Source organism: Metopolophium dirhodum, chromosome 1 (assembly GCF_019925205.1).
Source record: "Metopolophium dirhodum isolate CAU chromosome 1, ASM1992520v1, whole genome shotgun sequence".
Lineage (NCBI taxonomy): Eukaryota > Metazoa > Arthropoda > Insecta > Hemiptera > Aphididae > Metopolophium > Metopolophium dirhodum.
The window spans coordinates 6232365-6245287 of record NC_083560.1 but is presented as its reverse complement, the minus strand read 5'-3'; the positions used below and the strand labels follow the sequence as shown (position 1 = coordinate 6245287).

General features: G+C 29.1%; 1 pseudogene; it reads right to left on the bottom strand.

Moving 5' to 3' along the window:
- Nucleotides 1-4667: 4667 nt before the first annotated feature.
- LOC132941948 (uncharacterized) lies at nucleotides 4668-11554 on the bottom strand (annotated as a pseudogene).
- Between the last annotated feature and the right edge of the window lie 1369 nt (nucleotides 11555-12923).

Sequence of the window (12923 nt, the reverse complement as noted above, 5' to 3'; positions counted from 1 at the left end):
TACATGCATTTCATTGTTAAAGTTGAATTGATGATTGATTGATTATTATTTTCAGTTTTGTATAATAGTGAAAATGTAAACAATAGCAGTCTAAAGTCTTCACAATCTATAATAGAAGATCCTTCTATGCAACATACTCCAGTCAAAGGTAATTTTACTTTGAAATATAACAATAAAATATAACTTTAATTGAATTACATTTTTTTTAGATTCATGTGAAAGTATAAATATTGATGGCATTGAAATGATAGCTCAGTTTGGGGACGTTGAATATATAGACCGAGGAATAAATGAAGTAGTTATACAAAATGAAAATATAACTCACAATGAAGTTAGTGATCAACAAAGTTATTCTATGCAACATAGTTCTCTAGTCAAAGGAAATTTCACTTTGAAATGTTACAAAAAAACATTAGGTATAATATGACTTGAATTAAATATAATAGTTAAATAAAACAATTTTTAAATCTTTTTTAAGTTTCATGTGAAAGTATAAATATTGATGGCATTGAAATGATGGCTCAGTTTGGTGACGTTGAATATGTAAACACAGGAATAAATGAATTAGTTATACAAAATGAAAATATAACTCACACTGAAGTTAGTTATCAACAAAGTGATAGTAGAAACAAAAAGACTGGAGAAATGAAACACATTACTGCCAAAAATCAAAGAATGTATGGTAAAAAATATATTGGATATCATAGACTAGGAAAAACAGTGTTTCAAGACATTGATAGAGAAAATAGGAAGGTCAAACCACGTTGTAACTCCAGTGTGTGTCAAAAATCTAAAAAATGTAATCTTTTTTCTGAAGAAGACAGATCTAACCTATTTGCATGTTTTTGGTCTACTACTTGGGAAGTAAAAAAATCATATATTATTAATTTAGTAGAAAAAGTTGATACTAAACGAAAAACTAAAGGTGAAGATACTGACAGCAGGAGATCTGTTTCGTTTAAGTATCATTTAAGAGATGTAAATGATAAAAAACTCCTTGTTTGCAAAAAGATGTTCTTAGCAACATTGGATCTTAGTGATTGGATGGTACACAACTGGTTGAAGTTGTCCGAAGAATTATCTCCTAAAAATATTAAAACATTTAAAACTAATAATCAAAATAAAAAAGATTCTAAAAATGAAGTACCAAGACTCAAAACATCATTTACAGTTAGGTACAATCATTTTACTACCTGGTTCTCCAGACTTCCAGCAATAGAAAGTCACTACTGCAGAAAAGAAAGTAAGAGGCTTTATTTAGAGGGACCATTTGATTCGAAACAACAACTATATAATTTATATTTACAAGAAACCAAAGAGTTTCAAATTGAACCTGTAAGTAGGAGTTGTTTTTCTAAATATTTAAAATCAAAGAATTTTTCATTATACAGACCTAGAAAAGACCAATGTGATATATGCTGTTCTTTTAAAACACATCAAGTGTCTGAAGAAGTGTATCATAAACACATATTGAATAAAAACATGGCAAGAGTACAATTAGATATTGATACAGAAAAAGCTAGAAATCTAGAAAAAATTGTTTTTACCATGGATGTACAAGCCGTAAAGTTATGTCCGGCCATGAACGCAAGTGCTCTTTACTATTCAATGAAGCTAAAAGTGCATAACTTCACACTATACAATGTAGGTAATGAACATGACTGTCACAATTACTGGTGGAATGAGTGTGAAGGAGAACTTGAAGCTTCAGTATTTGTTAGTATAATCATTCATAATCTCAAAACTTATTGTATTGACGAGGATAACAACGGTAATAAAAAAGATAAAATTCTTTATTCTGATGGCTGTGGATATCAAAACAGGAATTCTGTCTTGTCAAATGCACTTTTAAACTTTGCTGTTCTCAATAATGTAGTTATAGAACAAAAATTTTTGGAAAAAGGTCACACGCAGATGAGTTGTGATAGTGTCCACAGTTGTATTGAACGGAAATTAAAAAATACAGAAATACATTTACCATCAGACTTCATTCGAGTTACTAAAGAAGCTAGAGTTAACCCTTCTCCATATAAAGCTACTCTTTTAGACCATACATTTTTTAATGATTATAAAAAAAAACCAAACGTATTCTTCTATCAGACCAGGTAAAGGTAAGGGAGATCCAGAAGTCAGAGACCTGAGATGTTTAAAGTATGATCCTGCTACTAAAATGATTTATTTTAAAACCGTATTCACCGATTCCTATGAAATGTTACCTTTACCTAGAAATAAATATTTTAAGTTAACTGAGGATTATGAAAAACTATACAGTAGCCAATTGCCATTAACATAATCTAAATGGACTGATTTACAGAAACTAAAACATGTATTACCAATTGACACACATTCATTTTATGATACGTTACCTCATGCAGCTTCACATAAGCAGAGGAAAGTTCAAGAAATTTGAAAATGTCTAGCTTCTTTTAAGTATTAATATTTTTAGTTTATTCAGTTTATTTTGTTCTTTACACATTGAATAAAGTTGTTAAATTTTATTGTTTTAGTATAGTGTTTGATAATTTTAAGTCTTATAAAGAAAAAAGTTAACTTTTTTGAGTTTTAAGTTTTTTTATGAAATTTATTTTAAAAAAAAGACTCTTAATGTAAAAGTAAGCGGTGAAATTCCTAATAATGATTTAATATTTTTAGTTTTAAAGTATATTTTGTTTCTAATAAAGTGAGTGGTGTAAGCACTAAAGAATTAATTTGTTGTTTTAATATCAACAGAATTTTGATATTTGTATTTTTAAATTTTGTTATTATACTGTATTGTTTGACTTAAAAAATGTAAGAAAAACATTTTATTTTGTTGAGTATGAATAAGTCTTATAAAGAAAAAAAGTTAAGTTTTTGAGTTTTAAGTTTTGTTATGAAATGTAGTAAAAAGAAAAGACTCTTAATGTAAAAGTAAGCTGTGAAATTCCTTATAATGATTTAATATTTTTAGTTTTAAAGTATATTTTGTTTCTAATAAAGTGAGTGGTGTAAGCACAAAATAATTTATTTGTTGTTTTAATATCAACAGAATTTTGATATTTGTATTTTTTTAATTATGTTGTTATACTGTATTGTTTGACTAAAAAAACTGTCTAAATGTTAAAGAAAACTGTGCAATTTCTAATAATCATATTAGAATCAATAAAAAAGTGAATTTCAAAATTAAAGAATTAATTGATTCATTTTTTTTTTTAAATATTTTTCCTAATTAATTCATAGTTTGTATAAATAAAAGAATCTAAAAATAGTCAGATAAAATATAAATTGTAAAATACAAAAAAAAAAAATAATTACATAATAATATCAATTTATACCACGTAAGTACATTTATAACTTTTGAAATAACTTGTATCGTCATAATGCAATACCTTGTAAAACTTTTTTTGTTGGAATAACACGTATCTGCACTAAAAAAATTAAAACTAATAAAATTTATTGAAATAATTAAAAATTAGTGATTGAATTATATTTTTTTAGTAACTATTAAAGAATTGAGGTTTTTCCTATTTTACAAACAAAATAAAATGGTTTTATGTGCCTCCTGAACAATAAAATTACTGAAATGTCAGATACAAGGTATTGCCAAATCAGCGACGATATATAATATATATTATATAAGTATATTAACAAGTAACAAAAAAATTATGAAATATTTTTTCAATTTAAAAATATTCTTAAGCTACCTTCGACCATATTACCACAGACGTCACATGTGGCAGGAGGTGTTGAGATGCAGCTCGCACAATACCATCCATGGCCACAGTCCAACAGTATGTATTGCGCCTGGTCTGGTACATATTGTACATGGCGCATACATCCAAGGCACTGACTTCCAGTTGGATCGAGTAATGAAGTATTTGGCATCCATTTACCTTTTAATAAAAATTGTATATTTTAATTATAAAAGAAAAAATCTTCAATTTACTGTATCATTATTAATATTTACCATCTTCTAGGTTAACATGCATTATATGGATGGGCTGTGTTGTGGGAAATTCTACTTTGCAAACTCCGCATTTATCTAATCGAATCGCACACTCGTCACAGCACCATCCGTGACCGCAAGGCACCAAAATGTTGGCCGATTTTACTTGGCTCCAACTTTCAAGGCAAATAAAACATCTGTCTAAAGGGCCACCTTTAGAATAAAAAGTATAAGTGAGTTTTTATTCTTCAATTCTGTTCAAGAGGACGTTACAAGGACATTTGTTGTCTCCGCCTTACAAGTGTGTATCATAGCAAATTGTAAGCTCGGTAGAACACGTTTAGCTCCGTTAGTTTAAAAATTAGATTAAATTGCCCTCTTCTAAAATTTAAGACTAAGTTTATTATATGGCATCTCGTAGGCTTTGTATTATATTTTAACTTTAAAGCGAGTTATGAGTATTTTAATATGTAACATAAAATTTACAATTTTAAAATTAAAAATAAATATTAATATTATAAAAAATACATTTTTATAACTCGCTTTAAAATTAAAATATAATAAAAAGCCTATGAGATATACTACAAAATAATCTTACTTTTATATTTTATGAGGTAAATTCACTCTAATTTCTAAACTAGTGGAGCTAAACATGATTTTCTGAGAGTAAAATTAGGTATGTTACGCACTTCTAAGACGGAGATAACAAATGTCAGTGTAACGTCCTCTTAAAGGAAAATTATTATAATAATAATAACTTGCCTTCGAATTTAGGGTTATCTAAATCAACTGCCTGGTGAGCTGGTTGAGTATTTTGTTCTGAAACAAAATGGAAAGTTATTAAGCTAATGTTTCAGTATTATAACATTTAAAATCAATCTACCGTCAACAAAAGCATCATCCATGCCAAGCTCAACTATTTCATAGACCTCTTCCTCCGCTAATGTATCATCGATATCTGGCTGTTCAACTTTAATACAAATTAAATTGTAGAGTAAGTGAATATTTATTCATGAATTATTTATTTTATTTATTATTTTTAAATTTGTTAGAATAATATACAATCTGTAATACAGTTATAATAAGCATATGAGTGTAGAAGAATAAATTACAAAACATTAGTACTTGGGTGGAGAACCACCCAAGGGTGACATTCCAACATTTTATTTATAGAAATACTCTAAGGCATACTTTCGTTTTCTGGAAGATCAAAGGGCTCATTTCGGTCTTCATTATTTGCTAATCATACAAACAAAAAAGTCATATTTCGTTAAGACAATATATTTTATATCATATTTTATTTCTATATGCTTACCTTGAATCTGGAATGGCGCCTCAATATTATCTGTATTCCCTATAATATTTATATTTAAAGTATAGTCACTAGAGTATATAATGTATTTTTAACTTAAATGTATAGTTGTATAATACCGAGAAGATGGTGATCTTCAATTAATCCAAGGTTGCCACCACCTGGTAGTTGGCGCACATTTGGATGCCGGACCATTCCATGATTTTCTGGAACTGCAGCTACCCGTTGACAACCATGACCCCTCCTAGGTCTACCAGCTCCAGTGCTCCACGAATGTGGAATAGCGGCAATACAAATGGCAGAGGCTGAAGTCCAACCATTGGTAGCTGTCCAGGAATGAAATCTTCGAGAAGGATTTCTATAATTCCATTTTATTGTCATTTAGTTTATACACCCAATTGAATTTATATGGTACCTACCATTAGCTAAAGGGCCTATTTGCATATCTATATACCCTCTCACCGAATAAGATACTCTTCTTAAATATGCCATTGTGTCATAGCGTATGTTTCGTAGAGCATCAACCAAAATGCAGTTATTTGTGTCTCTGCTAGACACAATAGATCTTCGTACCTTTAAAGTTTGATTTATTAAAATTAAAATTAATTTCAAAAATGTAAGCCATATATAGTTAATTGTCTCACTTGCTGGCCATTGATTGTTTGTAACGTTTCCCTCCGTACTCTACTTTCAACCGATCGTAATCGATCTGCAAAAAATTATATAAACCGGCGAAGCAAAGGTGTTGTATTACCTGACCATTAAGTAATTTCCTCTCTTTTTTTCTTCTGCTAGTACAGTGTCAACAACCAAAAAGAAAATAACACATAAATTTACTTATTCAATTATAAATACTATATTCCCCTATAATGTTTATCAACATTAATTGGCAGCCAATCAAATTTCAGATCAACATTGATCCCCCGTTAGCTCACTGAAATTGGTGGTTCAAGTGAACTTCAGTTTAAACCACGGTTAGGATATTGTAATACACCCATTTTGATTTGAACTAGGTTTAAACTCCAACCGAGGTTTAAGCTATGATTGTAAAACGGCCCCTAAGAGGATTTCAGCGCACTATTTGTTTTCTTTCTCTGGTCCACGCGCAGCATAGCCAAAACGCATTTACACAGAATAATTTTTCTACGTTTTTAAGTAATCTTAAAGTAAAATCACCAATTACAAAAAATATAGAGAATAATATTTTTAAGGGAATGACATATCAATTTGTCTTAATATTGTCTCAAAACAATTTAAACATAATTTAAATTTACAAAATTTTTTTGTTTATTTTAAAAGTCGAATACAAAGTCAAATAATAATAAAATATAAAATCAATATGTCATCCCCACAAAAATATTATTTTCTATCTTTTTTGTAATAGGTGATTTTACTCGAACATTACTTAAAAACATAAAAAAAAATGATTTTGCTTTAATGCTATTGTCTGTTGCGCCGTGGTACAGAGAGAAAATAAATAATGCGCTGACATTCTCTTAATAAATAACAAATGGGGAATGCAAATAAAAATTATATAACGTATTAACGTGCCTACCTATGACATATTTTAAGCACCGGCAAAAGTATAGGTATCTGGTGTGAGTGGTACATAGTATAAAATATAATTTAATATTATGATTATTCTTGCAGATTACGAATGGTTCATTGACATTTTCTTCTTAAATGTTTTCTTCCATTGGGTAACAGCCAAGCTTGTGCCAGTCCACGTACATTTTGTGCTGCATATATTATAGGATTTAAGCAGTTGTGCGCGACTTGAATTTACTGCTAAATAGCCCAAAATCCGCTATCAATTAATCTATATAGTAAATTAAAATAAAAAAATCTAGTAAGAATTAAAATGGAAATTAAAAAAAAAAATAATAATGTCTAAAATTAAATTACTTGTCATTCAAATTTAGATTTTCTACATATTTCCCAATGTATAGATACTACAACGTGCTGACACCAAACAAATCCACACATTGTATTAGTAATGTAGCCTATTGGTTGGCTGCAGAAAATCTTGATTCTGATGCGGTAGTGTTTCAAACTGTAATAAATATAAATTACATTTATGATCATCCAATGCTGAGTTTATAATCCAACAAATTATGTATTATAAGTATAAAATAAAATTAGATAATAAAATATTCTTACGTAATTGGGATCACACACCTGTGCTGTTACTGAACGTGTGGAAAAACAGACCAAATTATATTATGCCCTTTCGATTCCATTAACCGACTTCGCAACTGGAGCAATGAATCATACAGAGATTGGAAAATCTGATTTTAGTAGAATAAAATATGTTTCCATCTCCCAACATTCAGATTTAATTCCGCCAATCCACAGACCCATCGTTCCATCTGTACTCATCAGCTCTACTTCACCCTGTAATTTAAATATTATTAAATCATTCATATTGAACACTAAAATTAATGTTCATATACATTTTTAGATTCTGAGTGAAAGGATTGGTTATGCGTTTGATTTTTTTCTTGCAGTTTCTGGAAGCAAATTAGAGTTTGTAATTTTTTTCTAAAATTAGTCAAAAGAAAATAATAATTTAGGGGTTTGTTACCAGTTTGTGCTATCAATTTTGTACATATAGATATATAAATAAAGCTAAGTCACCTAGGTATATACAAGGGCGTCCGCAAGAATTTGTCAAGGGGAGGGCAAAATATTTTCTTTTTTAAATTTTTTGTCTCACTATCCTATTAGTTATAAAGTATTTTTGCGACATATTTTCTTTCATATAGACAAGGAATGTAAAAATATTTATGAATTATACGTACGTATAGTTAGTTAAAACTTAATCTTGCAGCATTAATTGTAATTAATTGTTATGTAATTTTAAATTATCAAATACATTTTTTTTAATAGATAAAATGTTACCGTTGGTTTTATAATTTTAGGTAATTTATAAAATTTAATATTTCTAGCTTATTCAGTCATTGATACTATAAATTTGAAAAGTTGTAGCTATTGTAGGTGGTATGCCATCTATGAACTTTAAATTTTTTTATCAAAAAAAAAAAACTTGATTGACACTGCAGTATTAGCATATTGCACTTGGTCCCACCACTACATCTAATAATCTATAAAAGCAACGTTTTTATTTCTGACTCTGAATCGAGTGTAATAAAATTCACTCTGTAAAAAAAAAGAAAATGTTTTTATTTTTAATTTAAAAATAGTTTATTTTATGATATTTTATATTAAAACGGTAATGATTGAGGTTGAGATTATAATGAACTTTGCATTGTTTTCCAAATCCACGCGATACTTGTTTTATAACATACTTACATTGAATTTTTTGACGATTTTAAATTTAAGGCCATTTTTTGCATTTAAAGATTTTTAGAACATTTTGAAGTTTATTCTAAATTTAAATTTGCACATGTTTCTATATGATTTTATAGCAAATATATGATCTTAAGTTTAAACCTATAGTTACAGAAAAAAAAAATTAATTTTCAGATTAAATAAGTAGTCTAAATGATAAGTTCTATCTATTAAACTTTTCTACAATCATTTAAAAGTTTAAAATGTATATAAGAATTTATATCTTTAATATTAAAAAGGTGGGTAAGTGGATATCGCTCTGTTGTAAAGTAGGTTGTAAGTGGGTTATAGTAATGGATGGTATTAAATTTGAATTCAATGATATAATATCATTGTATAAGAAAAACGATTCTGAGCGAAAACGGTCAGTCAGCCTATGATATTACCAAGTATATTTGATGATATTATTGTGAATAAAGTAATTTATATACAACCTATTTACGCGGAGCCTTGTTTTCAATTTTCAATCCTTAGCTGTAAAAGTTGAACATTTTATAAATTTTTAACTACAAAATAATTATAAAATTATAAATTTGATAAATTTGTCAAAATTTGAACTTTAAATGCTTTTAAAAAAAATGTTGCCAATGTATTTTTAATATTTTTCAAGTGCTATTAGATCGATATATCAGGAGCCTTATATTAATTTTTTACGCTTTTTTACCCAACAAATAAAATTTTATTGATACCTACTTATAGAAAAAAAAACTAAAAATAATGGAAACTGAAAATGTCCGTAAACAGCTCAAAATGTGTCAAATTATTTTCAAAATTTTACCGTGTATAGAAAATGCTAATAGAAACGTTTAGTCAAAATTTCATGTACCTACGGTCATTTGTTTTAGGGTTACACCAAAAACCAAAATCGATTTTCTCGTAAACAGATTTTGCGTAAAAATTCCCGTTTTTCCTTAATTTTTCTTTTGTTTATCACGTCGCGTTTGAAAATTACTGAAAAATTTTTACTTTTGACCCCCCTAAAGTACCAACTAGATTCACTTTCCTATCAGAAAAGTTACTGTTTTGAAGAAAATCCAAGCACTTTTACTGTCCTAAAAAGTGATAACAGACACACAAAAAAAAAAAAACACACATCATTGTAAAATCAATACATTCATCACTTCGCTCAGAATCTTAAATAAAAATAATTTGTGGACTAAATTATTTTTATTTAGAATTGTTAGGTCAGTTTTAGTTTTTTTAAAACATTAAAATCATCAATGATAATATATGAAAATCAACCCAGAAAAAGCCAAGGGAGGGGCAACTGCCCTTACTTGCCCCCCTCCTGCGGACGCCCTTGGGTATATATAATATCAAACATCTTAAATTATATATTATGATTGTTTTGTTTGGATATGTATAAGCGTGTATACGGTGTGGTCATGTTAGAGGTAGGAACTTGACTTCTATGTACACTTCCCCTCTCAATATTCAATATTCAATATTATTATGATAGTCAATAATTTAATTTATATTTACCTATACAATACTTTTGTAGCATGGTAAATGTAGTTAAACAAGGTTAGCCCACCTAAATTAGTTTTTTAATTAAAGGCATTAATGTAAATATATATACTTATGTATGTGTGTGTTAATGTATTATGTATGACTACCGTGCCCGAAATGTCTGCATACGCTTTTGTGGATACGTTAATATTTTTGGTAAATAAAGTTATGAATGATACCTATAATATCAAAATATAAGCGTACTTACTTGACGTTTACGATAATGCCTCGTTCCCAGGTAGTAATTTTTTGTTTATTATCATAACATTATCATAACAAAATGCTATCTGGGTTCCATCTTTGAGATGCAATGTGAAGCGGCTAACTTTAAATTTACATGTGTCGTCGATGCCACCTCATCAATTTTATCATACACACTTCTTGCCAATAAAATAATTGTAGCCTAAAAAATGAAGAAACTTGTCATATAATAATTCTTAAAATGTATGTTACAGTTATGTAACAAATAGAATTTTGATAACAAATGACAATTTCAACTGCAGCAGTGCTTGAACTGTTGTGTGATATACTTGTTATTTATCGAATTTTACAATGAACAATTAATTAATCAAAGCCTTAAAGTCAAATATCGTATGTTTTAATTTTGATTTTAAATGTCTAAAAAGGTTTTTATTACCTTTGTTACCGTAATTATAATGTATCAATCGAGTACACACAAACTAGGCGCGAGTGAATCCATTAATGGAAATATTTGAAAAATAGTTATTTACCACTCGTCTGCGAGACAATATTCTATTATATTTAAGTACGTCGAGAAAATATGTTTTGATCATTATAACATTGCTACTTACCTATATTACACAAAAATTGTTCGAAACTAAATAATTTCCACGAGCAATATAAATTATGTTAAATTTGTTTGTGGACTAAGATAGTAAGATATCAGAGATATCCGAAGTCCTTATCAAATCTTATGATTACCGGAGTTGCGGCTACCGCTCAACCTAAGTAACCTCCTACCACGAAGCGCAGCCACCAACATAATATTGAATACAATAAATTATATCATTACGTATTAATCACGTACGTAAACGTAAAATATAAAATATAGCTATACGGGCATACAGCCAAATAAGTATTATTAAACATATAAATATATTACGTTATTGGAGCTGCGTTTTTTATGGTGGTCAATTCTCGAACGGCGCTATTAGTCGTAAAGGAATTTACTGTCGAACGATTTTGATTATTTCTTATTCTTCAATTTCGTACGACACCACGCTTGCGAATGAAAAGTCGTACGACTTCAAAACGTATGACTACAACCTGTTGTCGAGAAGTAGCTGCTGTAGACTGCTTTGAATGCCTCCACGAATATCGTATTAATTACAATAATTACACACAATTTAGATTATAATATGTCTACGGCGTATCACAATAGTTAATAAACAGGTGCTAGGGTCGACGAAGAAAAACGAGTGAGAGAGGGCGTCAGAGCTAACAAAAGACGGGATATAAAAATTATTTTATAAATTCCTTCAATATTCACGAAATGTAAGCAATTAGCAAGATACCCATTACACAGATGGGTATAGATAATATTATTATAATCTATATCGGTGGCAAGATAACTGCAAGCAATTGATGATAAGAATCTTTATATTATATAATTAAAACGTGAGGCGATTTCTTGTGACAGTTATATCTGAAGTTCTACCGGGCCGATTTTCACAATTTTAGTACTCGGTGTGTAGATAAGCCATTAAAAGAGAAAATTCCAAAAAAATAATTATTTAAATAGATATTAGAAGCATAAAGTTTGCCGTATTGCTACATAGCGATGCGCGTTACTTGCCGTGCACACACACATCTTTAGAACCCCCACTACTCCTACGTCTGCTGCAGTACTGTCGTAGTGTCGTCGTCGCGCGTCGGCAGCGATGTATTATTTCATATTTGGCATTTACGCATTGTGCACTGTTACTGTTGTGTTATCGTCGTATTTTTTTTGTAGTGTCGTCGTCTGAATCGTCGTCGAAAAACCCAAACAAAAATATTATTTTATTTTATTATTATTATTTAAAATGGAATATCAATTAATTCCAATGCCAGGCGATGGAAATTGTTTATTTCGTTCCGTGTCACATTTAATATTCGGCACGCAAGAAGAACATCGAAATATTCGATTAAGAGTGGTTAACTTGGTGGTAAATAATTGGGATGTGTACAAAGAATTTATCATTGGTGATCTTTCGTATAGACTACCTATTTATAATTCTAATGATTACGAACAGTTGATGAGCCTAGATGGCGAGTATGCTGGTCACGTCGAACTTCTTAAATGCATTATTAGTCGACTTTATTCAAATCATACATTTCGTGTGTATATATCTAATGATCTTAATGAATTTGTAGATTATGGCTCTGGTGTTACAATGTGTAATTTATTTTTTTCTGGCAATGGTGACGCAGGACATTATAGTGTTTTAGATTTTGGTAATAATATGAATATTCAAAATTCATTTATCCTACCTAAAGAAATAACTGCAAACACTAATTGTAAGCGTAAAACACATTCTTTAACTGGTAGACGAGAAAGAAAAAAACATAAAGAAACCTGGAATCACAGTGTATTATTGTTTAAATTATTTTATAAATGCGCTTTATCACATAATATAGTTCACGTTACTCCTTATAATTTGGGTAATTTAACATTTGAATGCGAGCATTGTCATTCGTTGCACTTTGAGTGTGAAAAAACAACTAGAGGGCATTTCAGTTTATGTTGTGGTAATGGCAAAAATCTTTACCGGAGAGCCGTTTGCCTAATGAAATAGTTTATTTGTTTGTTGGTGAAAATGAGTC